The sequence below is a fragment of the Rhinolophus ferrumequinum genome, chromosome 15 (genome assembly GCF_004115265.2).
Source record: "Rhinolophus ferrumequinum isolate MPI-CBG mRhiFer1 chromosome 15, mRhiFer1_v1.p, whole genome shotgun sequence".
NCBI classification, from domain to species: Eukaryota; Metazoa; Chordata; class Mammalia; order Chiroptera; family Rhinolophidae; genus Rhinolophus; species Rhinolophus ferrumequinum.
The window spans coordinates 30,404,330-30,430,887 of NC_046298.1; the positions used below are offsets into that span (position 1 = coordinate 30,404,330).

General features: G+C 50.3%; 1 long non-coding RNA gene across 1 annotated transcript; it reads right to left on the reverse strand.

Moving 5' to 3' along the window:
• Positions 1-20,367: 20,367 nt before the first annotated feature.
• Positions 20,368-26,316, reverse strand: LOC117034896 (uncharacterized). The gene is made up of 3 exons (XR_004425146.1): positions 26,112-26,316; positions 24,014-24,181; positions 20,368-22,804 (listed from the first exon to the last, which is right to left on the reverse strand). It is a non-coding gene; the product is annotated as an uncharacterized LOC117034896 (long non-coding RNA).
• Positions 26,317-26,558: the final 242 nt, after the last annotated feature.

A 26,558-nucleotide genomic window follows, 5' to 3' on the forward strand; every position in this document is an offset into this window, starting at 1 on the left:
CCCTCACCCTCGGTCCAACTGAGGGGTAGGGCATCTGTGGGCTATGCTTTCCGGTGCCAGGGAAATCGACCACCTCCCCGGCCTGCGGACCAGGGTCCACCTTGGTGGCCATGAAATGGTCAAGGAAAATGAGTGTTGCTCTTAACTAAGCACCTACTGTGTGTGGCCCTGTGCCAGGCCACTACCCTGGGAATCTTATTTGGGCCTCACCATCCTAGGAGGCAGGTACTGTCGTGGCCACATTAAAGAGGAAACACTCGAACTCTGGGAAGGATCAGGGCTCATCTGAGGTCACTCAGCTGGGACGGGGCTGGAAGCAGGGACATCTGTCTTCACCTTCTTTGAAGGCTCTGTGGATCCCCCCTCCTCAGTGTGGACACCGTGCTGCCCTCAGAAATACTCTAGAAAAATTAAAAAGCTAAGCAATAAACGAAATGATTTCCAGTTGCAGATACGCCACACAGGTGACCTCCAGTGGGAAATCAGGGAGCACCTCTCAGAAGTGACACTGTCATTTATACCAGGCTGACGCCAGAGAACAAGGCATAGCTTTGTATTGGGAGGGGACAAAAACTCCGGGAGCTGCTGGGACCAAGGCTCTGCCAGCAGGCTGAAATGGCCTGCCTGCCTGCAGGGCAGTGAGTGCAGACCCCCCAGGGCCTCCAGGGCAGGGCAGGAAGGCCAAGTGTGCTCCACCTGCGCCCACCCCTTGCAGGGTGCTCTGGGAGAGACAAAGACGCCTAAATCAGGTTTCCTGTCTCTGAGGAAATTCCAATTAGATGTGAGGTGAGATGCAGAGGTGTGATAAGGTAACTAACAATGGCAGGCAGGGGAAAAAAGTAAGCAGGACCAGACGGTGAGGGCAACGCAGAAGCCCAGAGATGGGTGAGGCCCTTCTGGGGCTGAGGACAGCCAAGACCTCCTTTAGGGCTCAGGTCTGGGCATGGCGGGGGTAAGGAAGGGAGAGGAGGTGTGAGCAGGACCCTGACAGCAAGAGGGGATAGCCAGGCTGTTGTATACGTTTCCTGTGGCTGCTGTAATAAATGACCCACAAACGTGGTGGCTTAAGGCATCACAGATTTATTCTGCAGCTCAGAAGTCCGAGGGGGGTCTCTCTGGGCTCAAATCAAGGTGTCAGCAGGGCCTCATTCCTCGTGTAGGCTCTAGAGGAGAACCCAGAGCCTCACTTTTTCCATCTTCTAGATGTCACCCACATTCCTTGGATTATAGCCCCTTCTTCAAAGACAGCATCCTAGCAACTTCAACTCTCTCTCTCTCTCTCTCTCTGGTCCTGACTCTCCTGCCTCCTTCTTCTAAGGACCTTGTGATTACATTGGAGGCACCCAGATAATCCAAGACAATCTCCCCATCTCAAGATCCTTCACTTAATCCCCCTGCCAAGTCCCCTTTGCCATCTAAGCTCACATATTTATAGATTCCAGGAATTAGGACATGGACAGCTTTGGGGGTTATTATTCAGCTAACCACAGGTTGATGTCAAGGTCGGTCTTTCCAGGGGCTGGGAATCCAGAACCCTAAGGTCAGAATGGGTGACAGGGAGAGCTGCCTGCAGGGGCTGGAGGCGGCTGAGGAGCCACAGAGAATCAACATAGGATGTGACCGTTACATGCAGTCAGCACAGACAGCTGTGGTGTGATGGGACCATGGAATCCCCAGAGTCTGGAATGAGAAACCCTGGCGTGGCCTCTCACCAGCTGTGTGACCTGGACAGGTCACTCTACCTCTCTGAGCTTCACTCTCTGCAGGTGAAGAGTGTACCTTTCCGGGGCTTGAGGGCATCAATGGGATTGCATTATAAATTGCATGCCGCAGTGCCCAGCACATAGCAGATGCTCAGCCAGTGGTGGGGTACCCTAAACTGGGCCCTGGGAGATGAGGCCACCTGCAGGGAAACGATCCACCCCAGGACCATCACGAAAGGTGAGAAAGTAATGGGTGTCCGAAGGTGAAAAACGTCTGGTGACAGCAAAGAGACCAGAGACCTCACTGTGTGGCACATAGTAGGTGCGTGATAAATACGTGTCAAATGATTGAGCAAGTGGGGCAGCGGGAACCAACAGGAGGACCTGAGTCTTGCCCAGGGGAAGGGTCTCCGTCCAGGGACAGAGCCATCAGCCGGATTGGGGGTGGGGCAGAGGGCGGGACCTTGGTCCCGGCCTCTGCTCTCGCAAAGGCAGCCCTTTCACTGCAAAGGTCCTTTAATCTGATGAATGGCAGGGCGCTGGCTGTGAACCAGCCTGAGGCTACTCTGGGGAGGGGCAGTGACCGCTAGATGACAGGGGGCCTTCTGTCCCCAGGGGACAGCCCCAGGGGTTGATTGGCTAGTGTTCCCAGCAGGTGGCCACAGGTTAAGGGCCAGAAAGCCCCCTGAACTAGCAGGAGCCATGAGACTAAGCTCAGACAGTAGATGCAAAAAGAGATGATGAGTGGAGAGGGGGCAGCCCTTCTGCTCGGAACCCCTAGAGCCCCCCACAGAGAAGCCCCAGAGGAAGACTCACCAGCCACCCACAGTGGCCACAGGCCTGATTGTCACCACATGCGACTGTGTGCCCGGACAAGCCACGACTCACACCTAAGGAATGCTCACATTTCCTGAGCACTTACTATGTGCCAGGCCTATGCTAAGGCTGGAGAAAGTCAGTGTGGCCTGGGGGTTAAGACCACACGCTGAGAGCCAGGGTGCCTGGGTGTGAGTCCTGCCTCTGCCATGTGCTAGCCGTGTGACCCTTAGCCTCTCCCTGCCTCAGTTTCCCCATCTGTCAAGTGGGGATAGAGTAGTGCTGACCTCATAGGGTTGTGATGATTAAATGAGTCAACCCCTTAGAAGGGGCCCTCTCCCTGGGACCTCGCAAGGTCTTCATAAGCGTTAACTATTCTTATTCCATAGGCGTGATGTGACAGTCCCCATTGTCACACAAGTGGAGTGCTGACTGCACGTGCACCTGGGACCTCCTAATGGAGTGGAAGGCGGGCCCAGCCCGCACTGGTGGAGGCCATGGAGAGTGGGCCGAGCCTCTCCCTCTCCCAGCCTCGGGGCTTGGCCAGTTCACGCCAACCCACACCTGTTAAGTCAGGGTGCCTAGAACAAGTGATGGGAGAGAGGCCGGTAAAGAAGACGTGCCCCTCAGAGTATGATTGGAGAACAGGGACTGGCATTCAGGGAACAATCAAAAATCGACAATGGATTGGGATTTAACTCCCAAAATGGTCGTATTAGAAGTATTGATCCTTAAGATTCCGTCCAGGATGAGCTGTGTACACGTGCGGGAGCTTGATGGAAATATTACATCTCAGACCCACCCTAGACCCCCTGGGTCTGAATCTGCCTCTCGACAAGGCCTCCATGCTTCTCAGAGAAGCATGGGTGTAGACACAGATGCCAAAGGCAAAGTTGGGTGGCCCGGGTGGAGGGGGTGTCTGGGGAGACTTTGGGAAGGGGGTGTCTGTGGAGCTGAGCTGTATACGATGATCTAGCTCTGGAGAAGCAGCTGGCAGAAGGCTGACATTGTAGTGATGGGGACAGCTGTTCTCAGGGCCGCGCCAGGAACAGCCAGATGGGGTCTGTGCATGTTGGCTGGGTGGATTGGGGACACCACGGCCTGGGCCAGACCAAAGGGCTGGACTGCCTCTATCGTCAATATTTGTAATACTTATTACAAATAGTAACAGCTGGCACTGTTCTAAACGCTGTCCACATATCAACTCATTTACTGTGAATAACTTGGTGCCGGAGGCACGATCATGACCATGACTCCATTTTACAGATGGAGAAAGGGAGGTGCAGCAAGGTAGAGTGACTTGATGTCACTCATTTTCTAAATGTTTGAGTCAGGATTTAAACCCAGATATCCTGGCTACAGAATCCTTGCTTTTGGCCAGTCTCCAAACTGCCTCTCTAGGGGCATTAGGGAGCCACAGATGGTTTGAGGACAGGGAAGTAATGTGAACAAAATGGAGTTTTGGAAGGTTAGAGGTGGCAGTAGCATGCTGATGGGTTGCTGGGGGAACACGTGTCTGTGTGTGGGGTGGGGTGGGAGATGGGGGTGGGACGGGCAGAGGGGGAGGCTTCTAGGGGAAACTGTCTCCCCCCATCCAGACAGGAAGTCGTGTGATGGCCTGTGGGAGGGGTCAGCAAGGCTGAGAGGCAGCCAAAGAGCAAAGTCTCAGGAAAATTTGAAGGAGGAGGACGTGGTCTGCCCATGGCCACTGAGGCGTAAGAGCAAGAGGCCTAGATATGAGTCCTCAGGAGAGATTTGGCTGCCTGATGACAGAGGCCTGCCTGGAGCTGTGAGTGGGTTTTCCCTGGCTTGTTTTTGCAGTTTTTCTTACCTCCTCTTTCCCAGTGAGTCAAAGCAGACTTGGAGTTCCTTGGAACTCCCTGCTGACCTGGCCTCCACGGGGGGGGGGGGGGGGGGGGGGGGGGGGGGCCAGCCAGGAGGATGGGGACCCCCATCAGGCCACACCCTGCCCCCTGATGGGAGCCCAGGCTCTCAAGACAGTCTCAGAGGGATACCATTTGGCCTCCCCTCTTCTCATATCCTATTAAAATCCTGCCCAAGAGTTGGGGAGAGGACATCAGTCTGCAAAGAAGGCCAAGGTCACGTCTGGTCTGCTCGTGACATGTGTCCTGGGGGAGGGGCCTGCTTACCTAGCTCCGTGGGCTCGGAAGTTGGCCAGCCTGGGCTGGTGGCTGACCTTGGGCGGGTTCCCTACCCTTTCTTGGTTTCCTTCTCTGTAAACACGGGGAGATTAATAATAATAATTGTTAAAAGATCCCCATGTGATGGGATTGTTTTGAAGATTTCTCAAAGATAATGAATGTGAAGGTCAGTTTAGCCTACAAACAGGTTCAGTACCATTTTTCCTAGCAGGGTTTTACTTAAGGGCCTGGGGAAGTCAAAATCATAATCATTAAGCTAGCCATTCATGGATTAACAAATGTTTGTGGAGTACCTACTATATTCCAGGCAGTGTTCTAGGTTTAGGGGAGAGAGCCACACCTGGGAATAAGCAGACAAAACCCCCAAGCATCTCCAACTTTTGTTCTGGGGATTGTGCACCCAGCCCTGGGCTAAGTGCTTGTGTATTATGTCATTTAATCTCCACAGAAATCCTATGAAGAGGGCACTATTATTACCAGATTCTCTCTTCTCCCTTTTTAAAAATTGAGGCAAAATTCATGTCACATAAATATTCACCACTTTTTTTTTTTTAACAGGACTTTATTGGGGAACAGTGTGCAATTCCAGGACTTTTTTCCAAGTCAAGTTGTTGTCCTTTCAATCTTAGTCGTGGAGGGTGCCGTTCAGCTTCAAGTTGTTGTCCTTTCAGTCTTAGGTGTGGAGGGCACAGCTCAGCTCCAGGTCCAGTTGCCGTTGCTAGTTGCAGGGGATGCAGCCCACCATCCCTTGCGGGAGTTGAACCGGCAACCTTGTGGTTGAGAGCCCACTGGCCCACGTGGGAATCGAACCGGCAGCCTTCGGAGTCAGGAGCATGGAGCTCCAACCGCCTGAGCCACCGGGCCGGCCCAAAATTCACCACTTTAAAGTGTACAATTCAGTGGCACTTAATACATTCACAAGGTCATGCAGCCATCACCCCAATCTAATTCCAGAACATTTCATCACCCCAAAAAAGGAGACCTCATACCTACTAGCAGTCATTCCTGGCTCCCCTTCCCCCAGCGCCTGGCAACCATTAATCTCCTTTCTGTCTCTACAGATGTGCCAATCCCGGACATTTCATATAAATGGAATGCTACACTTTGTGACCTTTTCTGTCTGGCTTCTCTCCTTAGCATGGTGTCCTCACGGTTTATTCATGTTGTAGCATGTGTCAGGACATCACCCTTTTATGGCTGAGTAATACTCCATTATGTGGATTAACTACATTTTGTTTGTTCATTCTGTTGATGGACCTCTGAGTTATGTCCACTTTTTCATCCCCATTTTAAAGACAAGGAAACTGAGGCCAAGCCAGGTACTGGCCCAAGGTCAACATCTGTTTATGACCCAGCAATTCCACTTTTAGCGTTTACCCTAGAGACATGAGAACACACATCCACACCGACAGCTGTACCCGAGTGTCCGTTGTGGCTTTATTCCTAATGACCCCACACTGGAAACAATCCAGACATCCATCAACAGGGGACAGATAAATATACTGTGGTGTCATCATAGAATGGAACACTACTCATCAATAACAAGGAAGGGATGACCGAGTCACACAGTAACTTGGAAGAATCTCAGAAACTTTATGTTGAATGAGAAAAGTCAGATACAGTGCATGCTGCATGACTCCATTTGTATAAAATTCCTGAAAAGGCCAAAAGACAGTGATAGAGAACAGAACAGTAGTTTTCAGGGACTGGGATGGGGGTTGGCTGGGGAGAGGCACAAGGGAAGATTTTGGGGGTGATGAACATGTTGATTATTTTGATGGAGGTGTAGCTATGCAAATATATCCGTGTGTCAAACTTACTGAAATGGATGCATTTTGTTATATAAATTATGCCTCCATAAAGTCAGTTTAAGGGAAAATAAACAAAACTATATGCCTTAGTCGCACACAGCCACAGTCTTCTTCCATGCCCACCTCCCGGCCCCCGTTCTCTGGACCACAAAGCCTAGGTCCCTTTATTCTGCCTGGTTCCTGAGTTTGCAGCAGCTTTGAGCCACGGGTGCTTGACATGCGGTAGACCTGCGGGAAAACCTGGTTGGCAGGCTGACTGAGGCCCCCTGGACTTGGGGCAGAGGACAGGTCTGAGACGACTCCATTTAGAACGCAAGCCCAAAGCCACGCAGCTAATTACCGCCCCTGCGGGGACTGGAAGCCAGGTCTCCATCTGGGCGCTGTGATTCTGGCCACCAGCTCTCTTTGCCCTGGAAGTATAAACGGTTCTGTGCAGCTGGGTAAAGTCAGCTTGCGGGCATCTTCTAAGGCTCATCACTTTTCTCCTGCAGTCCTGCAGACATCCTTCGAGTGGGCCACCTTCTCTCTCTACCTTGCTGGTGAGGAAACTGAGGTCAGAGAGGTGACATTCCTTGACCTGGTCTCGCAGCTGGCAGGTAGAGGACCCAGGACTCAAATGCAGGCCACAGGTGGCTGGCCCGAGTGCGCGTCCACCCCACAGGCTTCCTCATTGCGCAAAGCATTGGCCCTAAGTGAATCTGGGTCAAAACTTAAGACACTGAGGTTGGGACGTGTGGCACCTGGCGTCTGGGTGGCTGGGGGGGACCAGTGGCGACGAGGACAGCATGGCTGGTGAGGGCCTTCGAGAGTCTGTGTGGGGGGTGTTCTCTGTGTGGGAGATGCTGAGTGTCACTGTGCACTGTGTGTCTGTATCTGTGTGTGTATATCTCTGTGTGTATGTCTATACATCTCCTTGTCTCTGTCTCTCTGCATCAGTATATCTGTCTCTCTCTGGTATCTCTGTCTCTGTATCTCTGTCTGTCAGTCTGTCTTTCTCTGTCTCAGACTTGTGTCTCTGTCTCTGCACGGTCAGAATAATCACACCCCCTCCCTGCCTCTGGCTCTTGTGGGAAGAAAACCTTTCTCAGGGTGAGGGCTGGAAGTAAGGGGACAGGCCCGCCCTGACCTGGCGTAGCTCCTTCCCAGGCGGGCTCTGGCGCCTCTGGGCTGACGGAAAAGGCATTCAGCCCAGGAAGGCTGGGGCCTGGTGGGCAGGCCTTTCCTGGGATAGAAATGCTCGCTCCTTGTCCCCCACAGCTAGCTGGCTTTCTTCTTTCGTGTTTGAGATGAACTCTTCCTGGGTTTCCAGGGCTTTAATCCTGGGGGAAAGCCCCTGCCTGCTACTCCCCATCCAAGCATCTCTGTGCCCTGGGTTCTATGGGAGGGGAGGAGGTCGAGGACTGGGTCTCCCTTGGTGCTGTCTCCGTCCTCCCAGCACCCTCCCAGCCAACCCGACACCATCTTCTCCCCCCGCCCCTTCATCACTCCCTGCCCTCCCTCTGTACTTCTTGGCCCCCGTTTTGTATGAGCTGCTAATGTGGTCCTAACAGCTTTGAAGGTGGAAGCCATTGGCCAGACCCCAGAGGTCAGAGCGCCCAGGACAAAGCTAGCCTGAGCTGGACTCCAGAGTCACCAGCCTGCCCAGACTAGCCGTTTATGAGTCTGCCAAAAAGACAGGCAGCCCGAGGCCAAGCAGGCATGGCCTTGGGGACCACCAATCCAGATTCCCAGCCAGCTACTCCATGCCAGTTACTGCATGTCTCCAAGTTCAAGGTCATCATCTCCAGGTGAAGGTGAGAGGCTTGACCCTATAGGGTAGCCAGGAAGGCTGAGACCTCAGACAGGGCCCAGGGCCACACAGATGTCTTCAATAAATGTTAGCTCATCATTACCCCCCAACCATTCTGACTAGCAAAGGTGGTGATCTGCCAGGTATGTATACCTCTTAATGTGAAGACAAGCCTGTGCTCAGAGTTTGCCAGTGGTTCTTCACAAAAGGTTATTCCAACTGATATTTGTAAAAACCAATACATATTGAATCCTAGGCACCTGAGATTCCATTGAGGGCAGGTAGTTCCCATCCCAGAACCGCATGGAGACGACTCTCCACTTTTCACTTAGGCCAGTGTGGGAAGGTATTTGGCCTGGGAGAAGAAAAGGTAGCAGGCAGGGCTGGCTGCCTGGAGGAGGGGGCCTGTTAGGGAATACAAGATAATAGCGCAGGATGGAACATGCTATAACTGCAGCTCCTACCTGGCCCACTTGACCCTCTCCCCACCTCTGTTGTGTCAGAAGCTGTATGTGTATCCCTGGCTGGGCCTGTAGGCTGGCACCGAATTCCGCACAACAGGGTCCCAGCAGCTGGGAGGGTGACAGCTGGGCCCTGCCCTGGGGACAGGTTCCAACACGTTCCCTTCCAGGGTGGAGGCAGAGTCAGTACAGAGGGAGGAGGGGGCCCTCGAAGGGCCAGGGCCAGAGCATGGGGACAGCTGGGGTGGCTGTCCTGGATCCCAGTCCAGGCTTGTCCTGTGTGTTCTGGCAAATGACTGGACACGTCCCTTCCCTCATCTACAAAAGGCTGATGATAGTGACCGCACGAGGTTGTTTCGAGTATAAAATAAAAGTACGTGATGCTGAATGAAGTTGAATGAAAAGATTCTCTCTACAGCACGTAGTGCGATGACCTCCTTTCACACATCAGCTCTAAGAGGTCAGTGCTGTTATTATACAATTATTCCCATTTTACAGATAGAGGAAGTAAGTCACGGAGAGCTTCAGACATTTTATCTGGTCATCAGCTGCAGGCTGGGATGCTCTTGCATTAAGTTTGGCGTCTATATGACTGGTCTCCTGGCTGGATTTTTATAGGCTCCCCAAGGCCGAATTTCTGCAGCTGGCAGGGACCCCACTCGATAAACAGTTAGGGAATCAATGAGTGAATCAATGAATGTTAAGCTGTGTGACCCCAGGCAAGCCCCTTCACCTCTCTGGGCCTGCCTTTTGATCTGTCAGGTGAAGAGTGGATGCACCCAGGTTTAAAAAGCTTTTAAGCCAAACTCCAGGAACCCAGTGAAGAGAAACGCAAAATGCAGATCAAGGCCTGAGCACAGGGACTTTCCAAATTCCCTGGTCATTTTTAGCCTTGCTCCCAGGGGACAAGTGACCCTTGCTCTGTCCTCAGCCCAGCCCATTCTCGGCAAGTTCTTTTTCTGGCTGTATGAACTCAGGCCACGTGCACAGCCGAAGTTAAACTCAAGAAGGCTGGACACGTGGCTGGGGCAGGGAGCCGGAGCAGATGGCAGGCCACCTGTTGAAGGGGTGGCTGTGAATCAGCAGCTCCCATCCAGCCACCCCTCTGCCGCTTGATCCCTTCCCTCTCGTCTGCCTGTCTGCCTCTCGCTCAACTCTCCCGTCTCCTTGCTGAGCCCCCGCCGTGTTGACGGTGGGGGCTCTGGGCCTGGGAGTCTCACAGAGACAGGAACCAGCTGAGGCTGGCGGGAAGACAAACATTCCCATTAGAGTCTGGTTCTTGAAGGCTAGGGGGAAGGTGAGACCCTGAGCAGACGAAGGCAAGGGGGCTTTGTCGACCCTGCAGAGAAGACGCTGAGTGGGGCCATAGGTGATGCTGTCCCCCTGAGTCTCCCAACACTCCCGGCCCACCACTGCCCTCCCCCCACGCCCACAGTTGTTGGGGATTTAAAGATTTTGAAACTCCTATTATTATTAAAAAAAAAAAAATCACAAAGCAATACATACTCGTGGTTCAAGGTAGAAACCTTTGAAAATACCCATGAGCAAAAAGACAAAAACACCACCATCTGTAGTCATACTGGACAGGTGTACCTACTGTCAGTCTTCCTGGTTTTTGTCTTTCTTTTTCCCATGGACGTGTATATGCTTGTTTTATCCCACTTCCACTTTCACAATATAGAGTTGCTCTTCTTCTGCATCAATACTGAGGTAGCCATGGCGTGACTTTTTTCATAGCATCATTTTAGACACCCACATCTTTATAGAGGGCTCAGTCCCTTATCTGCAATTCCGAAATTGCAGAAGCTCGTAAAACCAAGTTTGTGTGTAACTCATTGGCCTGTAAAAATCTGCCCTGTACTGAATGAGGTGATTTATAGCCTCCATTTCCTTCTTCAGTATGTGGACTCATCTATTTTGCCCCAGGGACATCAATGAGTTTGGTTCAGGGTGCTGCCCCAGACCCCACCACCGAGATGTGACACGGGGACACGGGTTGCCCATTTTATACTTCTAAAATCCACAGAATTCTTTTTTTAAAGTCCAACATTTAATTAATTAATTAATTGACATTCAATGTTATTTTATATTAATTTCAGATGTACAGCCTAGTGGTTAGACATTTATATGATTTAAAGACGTGGTCCCCCTGACTAGTCTAGTACCCACCTGGTACTATACATAGTTATTGCCATATTATTGACTACATTCCCTGTGCTGTACTTTACATCCCCATGACTATTTTGTAACTACCAGTTTGTACTTCTTCATCCCTTCACCTTTTTCACTCTGCCCCCAACACCCTCCCATCTATCACCCCAATAAATCTAGTACCTATCTGACACCATACGTAGTTATTCCAATATGATTGATTATATTCCTTATTCTATACCCTACGTCCCCATAACTTCTTTGTAACAACCAATTTGTACTTCTTAATCCCTTCCCCCTTTTCATTCACCCCTAACCCCCCTCCCATCTGGCAACCATCAGTATGTTCTCTGTATCTGTGTTTCTGTTTTGTTTGTTTATTTTGTTCTTTAGATTCCACACATAAGCGAAATCCCATTGCATCTGTCTTTCTCTGTCTGACACTCCACTCAGCACAATACCCTCCAGGTCCATCCATGCCTCCACAGATGGCAAGAACCCATTCCCTTCCATGGCCGAGCAATATTCCACTGTATACATGTACCACCTCGTCTTTCTCCATTCTTCCATTGACGGACACCCAGGCTGCCTCCACATCTTGGCCATTGTAAACACTGCTGCAATGAATGTATGGATGCACACATCCCCTCAAAGTAGCGTCTTGGGCTTCTTCAGATAAATACCTAGAAGTGGGATTATTGGGTCCTTCTTTGTCTCTTGTTTTAACATCTTTGCTTTTGTTTTAACATCTATTTTGTCTGGCATAAGTATTGCTACCCCAGCTTTTTTTTTTTTTTTTTTTTTTTTTTTTTAATTTTCATGGAGTATCTTTTTCCATCCCTTTACTTTCTTTTTCTTTTCTTTTTTAAATTAGTTTCAGGTGTACATCCCTTTTCTTTCTGTCTGTGTGTGTCTTTCAATCTGAAGGGAGTCTCTTGTAGGTAGCAAATATAAAGGTTTTGTTTTCTTATCTACTCAACCCTCCTACTATGTCTTTTGATTGGAGCACTTAATCCATTTACAATGAAAGTAATTGTTGACAGATGTGTAGCTATTGACATTGTATTATTCATAATTTTGATTTTTTCCCCCTCCAATTTTAAAGAAGTCCCTCTAACAGTCGTTCGGTGGGTGGGTTGGGTCCCAGCTGAGTCAGCAGGGCGGAGCAGTGGAGCTCGCCAGGCCAATCAGATTCAAATTTGGCCTGTGGGGGTGGGCTCACCACAGGAAAGATGGCGCCTGCCTGCCAGCTGCATAGAGGGAGGATGCCTCACCGGGAAAATGCTGACTGTCCTCCAGTCCTCCCACTGCAGCCACACACCTTAGTCTGCCCCCTGTACGTCTCTGAGGCCCCTCACGTCACCATCCCTCCATTGGAGCCCAAGGTGAGTGGCTGCGAGCGAATGAATCTGTGTGTGGGCTGTTTAAGAGGATCTGGGTTTCCTGCAGCCTTGCATCCCAGCTGAATGGTCAGAAACCCCACTGTTTCTCACAGCCACATGGGGGGGCTCCTCTTCCTGGCACCAGTATTCTGGGCTGGGGAGCCTAGTATGGGGGGCTGGGGTCCCTTGCTGCTCCCAGGGAAACCTTCGCAGCTGATATATCCTTTCTGATTCTCAGCCGCCACAGGGAGGTTTGGGGCCCGTTTCTCATCTCTGCGCCCTCCTGCTAGTCTCGGCCATGGCTTCATTATATTTTTAGTTATAGGACTTCTGTTCGGCTAGACTTCAGATGGTTCTCCAGGTTGATTGTTCTATAATTTAGTTGTAATTTTAATGTGCTCATGGAAGGATATAGGGACTGTTTACTCTGCCATCTCCCTCGCAAGATTTCATTCTTTTTAACAGCTGAGTAATATTCCATTGTATAGATGTACTACTACCTCTTCTTTATCCATTCATCCACTCGGGGACACCCAGGTTGTCTTCATATCTGGGCTACTGTAAATAATGCTGCAATGAATATATGGATGAAAACATCCCCTCAAAGTAGCATTTTGGATTTCTTTGGCTAAATACCCAGAAGTGGGATAACTAGGTCCTTCTTTGTCTCTTGTTATAGCCTTTGTTTTAAAGTCTATTTTTTCAGGTATAAGTATTGCTACCTCAACTTTTTTTTCCTATTGTCATGAACAATCTTTCCCACTCCTTTACTTTCAGTCTGTGTGTCTTTTGATCTGAAGTGAGTCTCTTGTAGAAGCATATGGATGGGTTTTATTTTCTTATCCATTTTTTTGATTGAAGAACTTACATTTAAAATAATTGTTGATAGATAAAGTAGTTATTGCCATTTTATTATTCATATTTTTTATCTTTTTTTGTGTGTGTTAAAGAAGTCCCTCTAATATTCCTTGTAATATTGGCTTGGTGGTGATGAACTCCTTTAACTTTTTCTTGTCTGGGAAGCTCTTTATCTGTCCTTCAATTTTAAATGATAGCCTTGCTGGAGAATAATCTTGGTTGTAGGTCCTTACTTTTCATCACTTTGAATATTTCCTGCCAATCCCTTCTGACCTGCAAAGTTTCTGTTGAGAAATCAGCTGACAGTCTTTTGGGAGCTCACTTGTAAGTAACTAACTGCTTTTCTCTTGCTGCTTTTAAGATTCTTTCTTTGTCTTTAATCTTTGACATTTTAATTATGATGTGTCTTGGTGTGGGCCTCTTTGGGTTCATCTTGTTTGGGACTCTCTGCACATCCTGGGCTTTTTGGTTCCCTGTTATGTATTCTTTATTTCAGTATTGTATTCTTTATTTCTGACTGGTTCTTTTTTACGTTTTCTAACTTCATTTTTATGCTGACTGTCTCTTCATTGAAGTTCTCCCTGAGATCATTGAGCATCCTTATAACCAGTGTTTTGAAATCTGTGTCTGGTAAATTGCTTGTCTCCATTTTGTTTAGTTCTTTTTCTGGAGCTTTGTTCTGTTCTTTCATTTGTGACATGTTTCTTTGTCTCCCATTTTGTCTGCCTCCCTGTATTTGTTTCTATATATTAGATAGGGCTGCTGTGTCTACCAGTCTTAGTAGAGTGGCCTTACGTAGTAGGTGTCCTGTGGGGCCCAGTGGTGCAGTCTCCCTGGTCACCAGAGCCAGGTGCTCCAGCTGTGTCTCTTGTGTGGGTTGTTTGTGTCTTTCTGTTGTAGTTGAGCCTTGGTTGCTATTTGCACGTCAATAGGAGGGATTGACCCTTGGGCTCATTTTATTATTCATAATTTTGATCATTGGTTATGAAGACTGGCTGTTACTACAGTGGAGGAGCTATTGTGGAAGAGCTGATCTTATGGAGCAGGATTTGCTTTGGCAAGGCTCTTTTGTCTGCTCAGTCTGCCCTTTGGTTCAAAGCTGGTCACTGGGCATGCCAGCCCTAGGGCCACCTGGGAGGAGACCCACTGTAGGTCAAGTTCAGCTGCAGCCTGTTCCCTGCCTGGGGCCACCTGGCACGAGCCACAAAGCAATCTATAGATGGTCATCGCCCGTGCCATGCTTGGAAATGCCTCAACAAACCAAGTCGCAAACCAAGGCTAGCTGCCACTAGTGCTAGCGTTAGGGCTGCTCAGCCAGAGGTACGGGACATGCTCAAGCCAGATGCTACTTGTTTGGGTTTTGTGAACCTTTGAGAGATTTTAGGAAAATCTGCAGCTTGAGCCAAGGCAGGCAGTTTGTAGGAAAAAGGCACTGGAAGCCCCTGATGTGTGCCTGCAAGTTGGGTGGGGCAGGGTCTCAGGGGATCACTAGGGTAGGGTGAATGAACGGCATTAGCCAGATTGATGAAGACTCAGATATGGCATCTGCCTGCATCTGTGTGCAGAGAGGGGGAGGCTCAACAAAAAAAAATGGCTTTTGCCAGCTCCTCTGTCCAAGGGAAAGCTGCCTCTCCAGCCCTCACCCCGAGGCCAGAAAATTCAGTTCCTCCCCATATATCCCTGTTGCCTTTTGAGCTGCTGCCCCAGCACTGGAGCTCAGAGTGAGTGAGTCTATACACCAGGCCCTTCAAGAGGTGCACCTGGGAGTGCAGCCGCCCTCCATCCCACTCAGCCACAATCTCCACTGGTTTTCACAACCAGGAATTATGGGGACTTCTCTCCCTGGCTCTGGAACCCTGGGCTGGGGAGTCTTGTGTGATGCTAGAACCCCTCACTCCTCTGGGGAGACCTCTGCATCAAGATATCCCTGCATCAAGATTTTTAATGGTCACACGTGGGTGTGGGACCAGCTCATTTTTCATCTCTGCCCCTTCTACCAGTCTTGAGGTTGCTTCGTCTATATGACAGTCGTTGTAGGGTTTTGGTTCAGCTAGACCTCAGGAGATTCTCAATGATGGTTGTTATGTAGTTTAGTTGTAATTTTAATGTGGTCATGAGAGGAGGTGAGCACAGCATTTGCCTACTCCGCCATCTTTACCAGAATAAAATATCCACAGAATTCTGAATTCTGGAACTCCTCTTGTATCAGGGAGATGGCTTTGGATCTTACATTGTTTGATGTGACATTCTCCACTGGTGTTCTGCATTTATACTCATGTCAACACAGAGCAGGTGTTGTATTTGGTTTGCAGGTAGAGACTTGGAGGCTCAGGGGTACCCCTTGTGGTGGGTCAGAATCAAACCCAGTTCACTGGCTGCCATGTTCAAGCACACACTGCCTCCTTCCCTGCTCTGTCCTGATACAGTTTGAGATAGCACCAATATCTGAGTTTTTCAAACTGTGGTCCATGGTCCACCTGTATCAGAGTCTGGATGCTCATTAAAACAATGCAGGTTGCTAGGCCCTGCTCCAGCCTCCTGACCCAGATCTCTGAGCATGCCATAGGCAACAGCTTGCCAAACAGGCTCATGGCAATTTTGGCGCCCATCAAGTTTGAGACCGTCTGCCCTGGGCCCCAGGGACTGGGGTGAAGGAAAATGCTGTCTCACTGCTACTGGACATACGCTTGGGCCTCCAGGGTTTCAGTTTTTGCCTCTCTGGAGAGTGTTCCAAGGGCATGTCAACCCTAACTGCCAACTCAGGAGCCCTGGGTCTCTAGGGCAGCCCAACGCCATGGCGGGGAATGGGCTCTTCAAACCAAAGTCATTAATCTTGGTTAACACAAGGGAATTGCAACTCAGTTCAGAAATGACCTTCCCTGCCCACGCCCTTCTCAGAGCCTGACCTTCCTGTATATTTCAGGGACATAGCACAAAGTTCCCGTGTGAGCGCTGCCATTCCCCGTCCCTCTGCTTCTGCTCAACAGAATAGCTGCATCTTGTATCTTAATTCAGCCTGCCTGTCTTCCTTCCCTGTCTTCCTTTTTTCTAGGAGTAAATCCTTCCTTCTTCCTGTCCATCTATTCATCCACTCATCCATTCTTTCTCTTTCCTTCTATCCATCCATCATCCATCCATCTACCCACCCACCGCCTACCCATCTAGCCATTCATCCTGGCACCCAGTAGGTGCTCAATAAATTGAATGTCTGATGAGTTTCTCCAAGCACAATCTATCTAATGACGTTATGAAAAAAAGATTCACCTAGAATAAGTGGTTCTTGCTGAATGAGTTCCTCACGCCTCTCCTCTTTCATCCATTTGTTTATTCATTGGTTCATTATTCAGCAAATGTTTACGTGCCCCCTAACTGCCAGGCATTATACTAGGTTCTGGTGCTGGAGATACAGAGTTGAGCACAAACAGATGTCTGGCCCTTACCCTCATAGAACTTGCAAATTTGGGAGGAGACAGATGTTAATTGAATAATCACACGCATGAATCCATAATTGCAAACAGTAATAAGTGCCCAGAAGGAAAAGAAATCACCCAGAGGTTCCTGAGTCAGGCCAGGGGGCCAGAGGGGGCTCCCAGGATGTCTGGACCTTCATCGGAACTGAGGGATGAGCCAAGTGCCATCAGGAAAAGGGCACCTGTGTCAGGGGGCTCAAGAGGAGGAAGTAAATAAAGGGACCTGGTAATAAAAGTGATAGTTGCAAGAGCAAATGGGAGATTAAAAACTGTAGGAAGCTGCTGGCACCCTGGGATGGAGAGACAGAGAAGAGACAGAGTTACTAGAGCTGCTGGAGCCACAGAGGAAATACAGCTGTTTCTGAGGACACTGCCTAAAGGTGGGGGGTGGCAGTGGTGAGACTGGAGAAGGGGAAAGATGGAGACAGGGAGAGGGAAAGTGGGAAACAGAGAGAAGTGGAGAGAGGAAGAAATGCCCTGGGTTCTCCCCCTGCCTTCTTTTCGGTCTCCCCACAGTGTCTCTATTGGCTGAAGCTAGTGGGAAGTCAGAAGCAAGGGGACCTGGAAAATGCCATTTATAGATTCCACCTGAGAGTAGAAGGGAACGGAGTGGCTGTGCCTTGCACAGGCAGGTATGAAATAGGCACAGAAGAGAGCGAATCAAGTTTTACGCAATTAAAATGGGATGTGCAAACGCCCTGTGATGCTAAGTACATGGTGCCCCTTCGGAAGGCACAGTGAGCCCAAAGGTCCTGGGGTCTCCTGGAGACATGGGCAGGGGCCAGCAAATGGGGAGTTTGATCTTTAAGCTGAGAGGTATGAAACCCGAGAAGGATTTTAAGCTGGAGGGAGGCCACGACCAGATTTGCACTTTTGAAAAGACCACGCTATCTCCTGAGTAGAGAGCAGATGTGAGGTGCCCCCAGAGGGGGAGCAGGCAGGAGGCCAGTGGAGCCCTGCCAAACCCATCCTCCAGCTCCTGGCTTCTACCCCAGGCCAGGGACCCTTTGACTCCTCCCCACCCTCTGGCCTCACAAACCCACAGCGGGAGGAGACCTCCAGCTTCTTATAATGAGGTGTCCACATCCTTGATCATCTGCTTCCTTCCTCTGAGAGCTTTGCCTCCCCTGAAGAGGCCCCCTGCTCAGACTGCCTCATCTACCCTCTTACCCTCAACGAAGCCCCCCTAGCTGTGCACAGCCTGGGCCGGGGTGCCAGCCACCATGGCACCTGTTCACGGCTGTTTTTCACTTCTCCAGTGGCTCAGCTTTCAGGTCTGATAAATATTAATGGCCAAGCAGGGTCGCGGGTGGCCCCACTGGGAGATAGTCTTTCTGGAAGGTGCGTCAGGGTGCCCAGCCAGAGTCGAAACAGGACACCAGGCCTGACTTCTAGTCTCCTTGCCTGCCCCCACCCCATCCCACTCGGGGGGCAGGCCTGGAGCCCCAGGAGACCACCAGAGTGTCAGACTTCATCTGACCAGAGCTGGCATCACGTGAGTTAGGCTCTGGGCCCCGAGGAAAAGATGGAGTCAGGGAGAAGGAAATTCTTAAATGAATGGGTGAGGGCAGCATGGCCTCAAAACCACAAACCCCCTTTGCCAAAGGGGGTGAAAGAGCTTTAGGCTGACAGTTCTCCTCAAGACTCTGCACGTGGTCTTGGATGAGTCAGGGCTGCCCTGGGCCTTGGACCCTCCACCGGTTAAAAAAAAAGGGGTTGGGCTGAAGAAGGTCTGAAGGATTGACTCTCTTCAAAAACATATACTTTAGAAGCCATGTGCTTCTTGAAGGTAAGAGCCATTTCAGGGAGCTACAGGTGTCAAAATGGACCTTTATGCAGCGCCTACTGTGTTCACGGCACTTCAGCAGTCAGTGGGATTTTGATCACACAGCAATGGGGGGAGGTAGGCATGGTTTTCCTCCACATGCGTATGGACTAAGGAAATGTGGTTCAGAAGTTCAGCCACTTGCCTAGGGCCACACAGAGAAGAAATGGCAGGGCTGGGATTTCTATCCAGATGTTCAAATCCAGAGGTAATTGTGGTGCAGTACTTAAAAGTGGGGGCTCTGGTTTCAAATTCCAGCTCTGTCACTTAGAAGCTGTGTGATCTTGGGCAAGTAGCTTAGCCTTTCTGGGCTTCAGTCTTCTCATCTATAACGTTGTGCCTCTACCTCATCTGGTCACTGAAAGGATTACGGATGGAGATTTAGAACACAGCTTGGGGTCTGGGATCGCTGTCACTCTAAGACGCAGGCATACCCTACTGTACCATCCCTCTCGCCGTTTGCGTGGACCCTGTGCAGTATCTAACCCAGCCCCCCCGATAGGCAGACGTGCAGGAAATTACTTCAAACCCAGGAGGGAGTGGAATAAGGACCCAAAGTGGGAACCAGGGACTGTAAGTCACTGTTCCTGGTGAGCGCCGTCTTCTCGACAGCTGGAATGTTCTAAATCCTTCTAAGACCTGGGCAGATTGGAATTTTAAAATGTGTTTCCCCTTTTAGAGCAAGCCATGCCTAAGTATTTCTGGCCTGTGAAAGGAACATAGTTTCAGAGCCAGGGCAGAGAAACCATGTGTGCTCGCACAACCCAATGAAAACACCACCCACCAAACCCTTTCCCTTTGCAGCCCATGTGGGCTTCCAGGGGGCTGCTCAGGAGGGCAGGGGTGGGTGCCCAGCAGGAAAATGGCTCACGGGCTTGGGGTGGTGGGTGGGCAGCTGAGAGGAGGGGTCGGGAACTAGGGAACCCTGGGAATTCCACAAGCCACCAGGAGTGTGGTTTCAAACATCTTTGCATGCACTGAGGTCAAACATACGCCTACCCAAGGACCAGCAATTACGCTCCTAGGTGGTAGCTACCCAACAGAATGTCTAATGTCTTTTCAAGAAAAGACACGGACTAGAATGTCCAGAGAAACAGTATTCATATCAGCCTAAAATAGGCAGTACGCAAAAGCCCATCAACGGTGGACTGGGTGAAAAAATGATGGCATATTCATTGATGGAACACTATACAGCAATAAAAAAGCATTGAGTACTCCTACATGCAAAAACAGGGACAATCTCACTCACCTAATATAAAGCCAAAAGTCAGACTCAAAGAGCACCTGTGATATATTTCTGTTTATATGAAGTACACAGTTTGCACTGACATACCATACCACATGGATGAACCTTGAAAACATCATGTTGAGTGAAAGAAGCCAGACACAAAAGACCACATATGTATGATTCCATTTATATGAAATGTCCAGAATGGGCAAATCCATAGAGACAGAAATTAGATTAGTGGTTGCCAGGGGCTGAGGGATTGAGGGAGTGACAGCTAAAGGGAATGGGGTTTCTTTTCAGGGTGATGAAAATGTTTTAAAATTGATTGTGGTGATGTTTACTCAACTCTAAACATACTAAAAGCCATTGAATTGTACATCATGGAATTGGTGGGTTGTGTGGTATGTGCATTATATCTCAATAAAGTTGCTAAAAATAAAAAAAGTTTGGTGTTAGAAGTCAGGACGCCTGGAGTTCTGGCTGAAAGTCATAAGCCTTGGTGGGGGGTAGGTGCCTGGAAGCGGGACGCCGCGGGGGGCGGGGTGTGCTTCTGGGAGGCTGGACAGGACTGATTTCTGGGTGCCGGTTACACAGATGTGCTTGATTTATGGAAATTCCACAAGCTGTACCCATACGATGACGCACACTTTTCTGTATGGAGGTCACACTTCAACAAAAGGTTTTTAAGAAATAATATCCCAGTTTAGTGTTGGATACATGCTTCGGGCCCCGTTTACATCCCCATCAATGAGTCCAGCACCAACTAACCGCAGAAATAAAAGACCAGGGCAGGCGGGCTGGCGGTCAGGCTTTGGAATATCCTGCAGTGACTCAGAGCAACAGCTGGAAAGAATCTGTTGGTGCTGACTTCCCAGCCCCCCTGCTAGCCAGTGCAGAGGAGCTGCGGCAGCCCACTGAGTATTCCAGGGCCTGAGAGCTTGGCTGCTGAGAGTCAGGGGAGCCAGGGCTGGGGCGGGGCCCCTGGTGGAGTCCTCGGCCGGACTCAAAGGCGTTCAGCAAGCCCTGACCATTAACCTCCCGGGCAGGACCAGCCAGGGACAAGGATGCTTTATTGCAAAGGATCAGGGGAGGCTGCCTGGCAGGCCAGGAGCTGGGCACACGGCAGTGCACATGAGAGCCAGGCTCTTGGGTTTGAATACAACTCTACCACTTCCCGGCTCTGTGACTTGGGGACGTGTGTTCAACATTCCAAGCCTCAGTGTCCCCATCGGTAAAATCAGGTAACCGTCATGCCTATTTGTCAGGCTGTCATGAGGTCTCTAAACTAGATGATGAGGTAAGCTCTGAACATAGCACCTGGCATGCAGTCAGCATCCAGTAAACATTAGCTGCTATCATTACACGCGGGAGGCCATGACTGATTTGTATTGAGGGCCCAGGGCCTGCCCAGCACCCGTAAGGCAGCCCCAAGTCGCACCTTCGACTTTTGTTCCACCCTTCCCCCATCCGCCCATGCCCTACCTTCTCTAGAAACCTCCCTGGCTCAGAAGCCTGGGAACTAACCACATAAATAATTGCTGTGGATTTTGTGCTGCAAATCAGGGGTCTGGTGAGAAGCCAGCAGCAAGGGAGTCTTTGAGTACACTCAAGATTTATGTGGAGTGTTTGTCCCATCATCCCCAGTGGCAGGTCCACCCTGGCGATCATTTATCAAAGGAGTTTTACGAGGCCCCGAAGTTCATGGCCGTAGCCTGGGATTTCAAGATGGAGAAGGTTGGAGGAATGGTGTCTCCCGGAGGGGGAGACGGGGCTGTTTGCTTCTGGATTCGTTTTCCAGGTTAATGGGAGCCAGGCAAGTTTTTAGGGGCACCCGATTCTGCTCTTTGAATCTGTACCCTGTACTCTTAACTGTGTAATGCAGGCAGTGATTTTTATTTTTATTTTAAGAAAGCACTTTGCAGCTTACAAAATACTTCTGCCTCGTTCGTCTTAGGCCCCCAAGATGGAAAGTGGTCCCTCTGCTTCCACTCTCCAAGGCTACTGTATTTGAAAACAGAAGGGATGTTAAGATAGAGTCACCAAACCTGCATATTTTTTAATGTTTACATTGAACGAATTAGCACAGTTTACACATACAAAAGGCAAGGCGACTTCACCAGTGCCAGCAGCTGGGAGCTTATCTGGGTCCCAGGACCTGTACCCTTGCGCCTCAGTTTCCCCGTCTCTCACATGGAAACGGTGGTTCCCGCTTTGCTACGTCATAAGACCTAACAGATGTGCAACGGTTCATAAACCCAAGGTCTCCATAAATCCCAGGATTTTTTAATTTAATTTTATTGTTAAGGGTTGCATTCCTTCCTCTAAAAAGGAGGACATACTTTTGCTGGTGGCCTGCCATGTTTGAAGCTCTTTCTGAGGATAGCACAGAAAAATACTTGCTTCATTCGTAGGCAAAAAAAAAAAAAAGAAAGAAAGAAAAAATAGGGCAGTCAGATGATAAATTTTGTTTTTCTGGTCCCCAGTGAGCTAGAGGCCAAACACACAGCATACGTAGCCTCTAAAAGAGGAAGGATGGACCAGCCTAGGAAGGTAAATGGGTCCTGGGAGGGTTGCCAGAAGCGCATGCGCAGTGTAGGAGGAGAAGGAAACGGGCAAAGGCCCCAGTGAGAAGGGAAGTGGGGCTATGGGGTCCGGAAAAGCTAAAGGCACATGGGAGACTTTGCTCTGCATTGCTGGCACTGGGGAAGAATGAGACTAGAAGACAGAGCAGTGGAAGGCTGGGTGATTCTGGAACTTGGAAGGTTTGGGATACAGTCTGGCATCCCAGGTTCAAACATGGATTGGGCCCCTACTGTATCGCCAGCCTTGTGACACTGGGACAGGACAAGGAAAGCCACCCAGACTCTGCCCTAGTCGGAGAGGCAGGCCTAGTGACAGATACACACCATCACCTGTGCTATGTGCTTGGAGCCTGGAAACTAACTCTCCCGACGGGGTGAGGGCTGATTCCTGTGGTTTTTGGGCTAGGACAACCCAGCAAGAAGTTTCAAATTTGCGAGGTGCCCAGATGCTCCATGTTGGCAGCCTCTGGTCTGCAGAACCAAGAGGGGTGTTTCCTCCCCGTTCCCAAGGCTGGGTCTGCCTGTGAGCATCTGTCGCCGCGTTTCAGGTCCACTACGCTCACCTCCTGGGAAGAGAGGGGCAGAGCGCTGAGGTGGCACGGTGCATGGGCTGGAGGGAGCTGCAGGAAGGGCAGTGAGGCTCAAAGAGAAGCAAGGAGATGGCTCGGCTGGGGTAGGAAGGCTGTGGCTCTGAGATGTTTTGGTAGCTCATTGCTGATTGAGCCTTTCACACTTCCCCTTAGAAATAGATACTTTGAGTCTACTTTGTACATGACGTTAATACAAATGAGCCTTGACATTTCTCCTCATCTTCCGGCACATACTTGACCAGTTTTGTGTCCGGATGTGAACCTGTCAGGGCCTCAGTTTCCTTACCTGTGAAATTGGGGACACGTGAGGAGAGGGAGGACGAGACTCTGTAGGCCCTTCCTGCCCTGACGAGCTGGCATCTCAGAACAAAGCTAACCTTAATGGCTAACAAAGCCAGGGAGTTATGTAGACACACTGCCTGGGTCCAGCCACCAAAGCTGCATAACCTCGGGCCTTCCCTTCTCTGTGCCTCTGTCTCCTGACCTGTAAACGGGGGATATAACAGAACCTACCTCATGGACTCGTTGCAAAGTTTTGGCAAGTTTGCATCTGTCAGTCACAGGTCCCTATGTGTGACTAACATTCCACCGATGTGCCAACACGACTACACCGGTCCAGAGGATGTGCTTCACCTGGGTTACCTCACTTCATCCCCCTCCCCACTCCGTGGGCTACACTGTATTGTTGTCCCTGTTTTACAGATGGGGAAACTGAGACTCAGAGAGGTGAAGTAGCAGGCCAAGGCCACACAGGTAGTAAAGGGCAGAGCTGTGCTGTCAATCTGGTATGTCACGATGTGTCAGAGGCCCATCCCAAGGTCATCCACGCACAGATGACCAAAAATTGTAACCTGCCTTCCCCCTTCCCTGATCTGTGCCTGCCTGCTTCCTGGCTCCTGAGACGTGAGCCAGGAGACTTTCCGCAGTCACTGGGTTATTGAAGAAAACAAAACCATCCAGCTGGATGCTTCGCTCCTCCTATTCCTGGCTCACTTTATATGTACACACAAGCACATGCATGAACACACGTGTACATATGCACATGAATGCCCACACGCAGGTATATACCAACACATGCAAACATACATGCACACACACAAAACACACACTTGAAAGCATGCACATGCACAGGCACTAGCACGTGCATCACATGCATCCACATGCTTTCACACATGTGGTACCTACTCAGGAAGTTCTCCTGGATGATTCCAGCTTAGCCAAGAAAACGCGACCTCCCTCCTTTTATCTTGTTGACCGCAGTGGCTCTCCTCCCTCAGACTGTTTGTGTGACCTCGTCACAGTGCCCCGCTCACCTCGGAGTGCAGACAGGCCGTAGCAGAAACACCTCAACCACTGGATAGAGCCAGGAAGGGTCAACACACACACACACACACACACACACACAAAGAGTCAGCTACAACATGCCAGGCCTTATGCTCAGAGCATCACGCTCTCTTTGCCTCCTTTGATACACAAACAAAAAAATCTGGTGAGGATCACAATCCCATTGTACAGAGCAGGAAACTGAGGCTTAGGGAGCTAAGAGGTTTTCCCAGGTCTCATTCAGCTAGAGATGGATGGGACAGGCCCTGGGTATACACAGTGAACAAGACAGATCTGGTTCCTGCCCGGGGAAGGGAGTACCCAGGCTCCTGGGGAGCCAGACAGGGAACAATCGACAGAAAAATAAATAAAATCAACAGCAAATTCCTATGCCAGTGAGCTGAGACAGAGAATAACAGGGGAGACCTACTTGAGATGGAGAAGGCAGGGAAGTCTCTTGGGGAAGACACAGCCAAGACCACAAAGATAAGAGGAGGAGTCAGTTTGGAAAAGAGAGCCTGGAAAGGCATTTAAAGTGGAAGGAACAGTAGGCATCAGGCCTTAAGGAACCCACGAGGAACCTCACAGTGGACCTGCATTGTCTAAGCTGACATTGTTTTACCATCAATCTCAGTCTGTGTGGGGCTTGATACTTAGTTGTGCTACGACACAATTAAACAGATCTCACCCTTTAAAGTTTTCCTAACCAGTCCCCCTCCTCTCACCAGGTATTAAAAATGCCAGAAGCAGGGAAACTCTTGGCCCTGCCCCCAACATTCCTTTGGGACAGTTTTGCTGACACAGCTTTTTTCTGGGTCTGGGTGAGGGCCTGAGTTTCACATTTCTGGCGATGATGATTTTCCTGTTCACCCCTGGACTGTGACCCCTGGAATATCCACCATGGTTTCCAAAGAGGTGGCCCTTTCCTCTTGTTCCATTTATTTATAATGCATGGCCCTCCTCCAAGCCAGAGGAAGCCTAGTTTTATTTACATGTCAGTGCCCCAGAGGGCAGAAGGGCCCACCTGGCACCTTTGTCCCTAGGCTCACTCTGGGCTCCAGCTGGCAGATTGGGACAGCTGTCATCTGCTTGGAAATCATAGACTTACAGAATTTTGAAGCTGGAAGGGGTGGCATTTCACAGATAAGAAATGTGAGGCCCAGAAAGGCTTGGATTTGAAAAGGCCTCCCAGCCTGAGTCAGAGCAGTGGAGAGGACCAAGGAGTCCTGGCCCTGTCCCCTGCCATAGACAGTCTCCATCAGCAGAAGGGTGATGGAGACCAGATGCTTGCCTAGCAAGGTTTTACAGGGTCTAAATCCCACCTCTGCTACTCCTAAAAAATAACAACCCTCAGTGCCTCTTCTTTGTCATCTGTAAAATGGGCTTTTCACCACACTTAACCCAGAGTTATTGGCAGGAGTAACTGTTTTGATGTATATAAAGTGCTTAGAAAAGAACCTTGGCATGTGCTAAGGCTTTTCCTCTGTGTGTGAAATAAATACAATGTATCTATTCACATATACAATAAATATATGGAAACAGTTAATCCCCTTCCAGAGCTTCTGTTTAACAAGAGGAAAAAAGACCCGAGAGTTGTTATGTGACTTGCCCTGGAACATACAGCCCTGGACACACAGGACCCATTCTGCCCCGGGGCCAGCAGTGGGGAGGGGTGTGGCAGGCTGAGGACTCTGTCCCCAGGATGGTGCATTCACTACTGTATTCCAGGAGAAAGGAGACAGCTCCTCTTCCCTCTGTCCCCAAAATTAGAACACTGGGCCTAGAAGGTGCCCCCAACTCTGGGCTGCTGAGGGCTGTAAATGGCCCTCATTGGGTCCCCCCTTTAGAATGAGGATAGGGCCAGAGCACCGAGAGTGAAATCGGCTCCCCGGCTGAGGCTGCCACTCTTGAGCTCCTCGTAGGACTCCTAGGTCTCAGGGATCGTCAGCTACGTCCTTACCTGGCTCCTCCCGCGTCCTGCTTGACCTTTAACTTAAAGAGCAGCTGTAGCCACTGATGGGTTTCTGTGGGTCCCCGAGGAGACCCTTCAGATGGCTCGAGCCAGGCGCGCTGGAGAGAGCCCCTAATTGGGGCAATGAATCATCGTTCGCGGCTCCCGGCTGGACACAAAATAGATAGAGGAGCCGGCGCGCTATTGTGCGCAGTTTGGGACGCGGGGGAAGGGAGGGAGGGGGGAGAAGTAGGGAGAGGGGGAGAAGGGGGAGGAGGAGGGGAGGGCGCGCGAGGGAGGGATTCCCCGCCCGCCAGCTCCCGCCCGCCCTCCTCCTCCCTCCGCGCCGCCCGCCGCCCCGCCTCCCTCCTCCCCAATTAAATGACCCAACGCTTTGGCAGGCGCCGAGCTCGCACATGCGGCTGCCGCTCCAGCCGCCCGGGGCCCGCCGCCGCC